The sequence below is a fragment of the Oryx dammah genome, unplaced genomic scaffold (assembly GCF_014754425.2).
Source record: "Oryx dammah isolate SB20612 unplaced genomic scaffold, SCBI_Odam_1.1 HiC_scaffold_28, whole genome shotgun sequence".
NCBI lineage: Eukaryota > Metazoa > Chordata > Mammalia > Artiodactyla > Bovidae > Oryx > Oryx dammah.
The window spans coordinates 5,678,370-5,681,868 of NW_024070212.1; the positions used below are offsets into that span (position 1 = coordinate 5,678,370).

General features: G+C 42.7%; 1 pseudogene; it reads left to right on the plus strand.

The window, feature by feature from the left end:
• Positions 1-349: 349 nt before the first annotated feature.
• Positions 350-910, plus strand: LOC120855513 (annotated as a pseudogene).
• The last annotated feature ends 2,589 nt before the right edge of the window (positions 911-3,499 follow it).

Consider the following 3,499-nt stretch of genomic DNA (forward strand, 5'->3'; position numbering starts at 1 on the left):
CCCCACTAAGCTTGGTTGCAGAACATTCTGGTGACTATCCATAATGGAATGCTTTTCTTCTGCATCATAGCTAGTGCCTTAAGTTTCAAAAAGCTCTATCCTTGATAATTGGGTCAGGAACTCTGCTTGCACAGTAGACAGATACAAATATTCAGCAAACCCTATGAATATTTACATCATTTAGTGGGGTTATGGCACTGCATCCAACAGCCAACTAGCTACTGTTGATGACACCAAAGAACATAAATGTGATCCCTTACATTGTAAGACAGGAGAAAAGACATATGCAAGAGAGATTTTAAAAGGGGGATGGCCTTTGCATGTGGTGGCAGCCATCAGGTGAGCTCAGATGGACACTTACAAACACCTCCAGGAACTAGGGAGGAAGAAGCAGTGGACATGATGCCCTCAGGGTACTTTGCTGGCAGTACCGCCAGCTCTCCATCCTGCACTGCACTGCTCCCCACCCCCACACCCCACCCAGCCAACAGGAATGCCGGCTGAGATACAAGGCCAAGCAAGGTCATGTCATATATTGGATTCCTGTGCACCATGGTAGCTGCAAATGCCCAGTTTCTAAGGGTGCTACCTATGCAAGCCTGTCCACCATGGGGTCAACCAGCTCAAGTTTGCTCAAAGCCTTCAGTCTGTTGCCAAGGAGTAAGCTGGATGCCACTGCAGGGCCTGTGGGGTCTTCCTGTGTTAGGGATGATTCTATGTACGAATCTTCGAGGTTATTCCCATTGATCCACTCCATAAAGTTGTCATAAGAAACCCTGACACCCTGTGGATCACCAAACCAGCCCACAAGCATAGGCTGACATCAGCAGGCAGAAAGAGCCCTGGTCTTGGAAATGGTCACTGGTCCCTGCACAAAATTGGTGGTTCTTCCCGGACAGCCTGGAGATGACACAATACTCTCCAGCCTGAGCTCCGCCGCTATGGCTAATATAAGTAATGTTTATAAAATTCTTACGTAACAAACAGTTTAGAGCATTCAAAAAAAAAGGCAACAAACACAAGCCAAGTCAAATGAGAGATGCTTACAGTAAGTAAAGGACAGAGGTGGTAGTGAGCTCAAGCACTCAGCAAACTTCGTCGTGAGGAGGTCACCTCAGCGAGAAATGGTGCATAGGTTTTGAAGGGTGAAGTGTCAATGGCAGATCATTGTTTTAGAATATTACTCCAGCAACATTTACTACAGATGGATTTAAGGAGAAAAGAGGACACGGAGACTACTGATTTATCAACAATGATACAAATTAATGTGGTGGAAGCGAGAATGGAAAGAAATAGATGTATTTAAATCATAGTAAGATCTCTTGTCAGAAATTAGTGACTGATCGGAGGAGAGGGTTGCCAAACAAGGAGGAGTTTAGAATAACACACAAGATTTTTTGACTTAAAAACATTGTTTAGATTCACTCAGATAGGGAGTGCATTTGAAGAGACAGACTTCTGTGCTAGTGTTACCTAAAATGCATACATAATATAAAATGTTGTCCTTGCTTGGGCTCCACTTCTCCTTTCTCTTTCTTTCCTTCTTTATTTCAGGAGTCTTAAATAGTTTCATTGCCCAACTTCATTTAAATATTTTTGTGGCCGAATTTCTTGCCCTGTTGCCTTTCTTTTGGCACTTCTGAAAGCCTTATGGAAGCTAATTTGAAGTGTAAACAGTTCGTAACAAAGAGATTCCAAAGTTCATTTTATGGGGATCTCTCCAGTCTTCCATTCCTAACTCTCCCAACTTTTCTAATTAAAAAGACTAGAAGAAGGACTTCCCTGGTGATCCAGTGACTAAAATTTCATGCTCCCAATGCAGAGGCCCTGGGTTCGACCCCTGGTCAGGGAACTAGATCCCATATGCCACAGCTAAGAGTTTGCATGCCACAACTAAAACCCAATGCAGTCTAATTAATTAATTTTTTTAAGAAAAAGGACAAAAAGAGATTGAGGCAGGCAAGACAGACTTTCAAATGTCTACAAACTAGTCAGGTTTTCAAAAATGCTTTTGGACCTACCCATCTTTACCTGTATCTAAGCGATATTGTACAAGAAGTTCATGAAGACCAGTCTCCAGGCCAGGACTGAGGCTTTCAATTGCATTTTCTGCTTAATTTTTTTTTTTTTTTTCTGTAAAGATTTCCAATTTTCTGAAAATTTGAGCTCTCAGCTGGAAATCTCTTAGGCCTCTGAGTCAGGCCTGAGCCTGAGAGATGTGAACGCATTTATATGGCTGGATTAAGCAGATCATTTCTAGCCTCATTTGGCCTAGACAAGAAAGCAGCTTTCCCCAAGTTGCAGGTTCTCCCAGGAAAAAGGCTTCATCAACACTGTCTATTCTACTTTGTGTCTGGAATTGATGGAGCAACCAATGTTTCATGCAAGAGAGAAAGGGGAATTTGCACATGTCAACATCATGTTGGCAGCAAAATGCCACCCCTGGTACATGTCTAGAGGCCCAGCAGCATAAGCATGTATCTGCCAAGATAAGGATCGGTGGAAAGAACCTAGGGCCCAGGTAAACGTCCCAACCGAAGTACTGCTAGTCAGCACTGATAGACACAAGACCTAGATACGTCACTCAGAGCCTGTCTCTCTGTTCTCCTGTGGCATTCAACTGAAGACAGTTGGTGAATGTTGGTTTTTCCCCATAACAGGGAAGTACTTTATGTCCCAGTCAGGAGTATTCTCAGAGTTCAGAAGTACTTTTTACTAAATGGTTGCTGCAAAGGTCAAACCGGTCTGTATACAGTAACCTCTGATGGTGAAGTCTTTCTTTTAGAATCTTTAGATCTAAGCTCCTAGCCATTAGGGTTTGAGCAGTTATTCCTGTATTTCCCGATCTGGGACCCCAAGGAATGAAGCCAATAGCACGGTTCTGTAAAACGGGGCCACCCTGAAACAAGTTGGTAACAGCGGCGGCAACAGTGGCAGGAGCAAGCCGGAGTTGAATTCCATTTAAATAAAATGCCAAAAGGCAGTCAGTGAAAGTGACATTTATGGTGTTACTACAAATGCATTCAGTGGGAAAGCTCAGTAGCAGAAGCAAGGGGGAAAAAAACAAGCTGTAGTGAAAACTGCCATCTGTATATTGTGCCCCGTTTTTAATATTCTGTATTCTCATAAAAAGTGTTGTTTCTGTCACTATTCAATCTCACAAACTCACACAGAACACTGTTAAAAGTCAGCAGTGTGTGAAATGGTATTTTAAAATAAATGAAACCCGCTCGCAGAGCTGCGGAGGAATATTGCAATGCTGGGCGCTGACAGACAGGCACTGAAAAGTAACAACCGTTATCATCTTAAAGCAAAGCGGATTAAATAAAAACCCACAGCCAGTGGTGCATTACCAAGTCTGATATTGACACAGCTGCTGTGGTGGTTATTTTTCATTGTCTCATCAAGACAAAGCATCATGGGATATCAATCTTCCCTCTGTCAGGCCATGCCTAGTATAAAGTTTTTCGTTTACATTTTCATTATATCCCTTTTATCT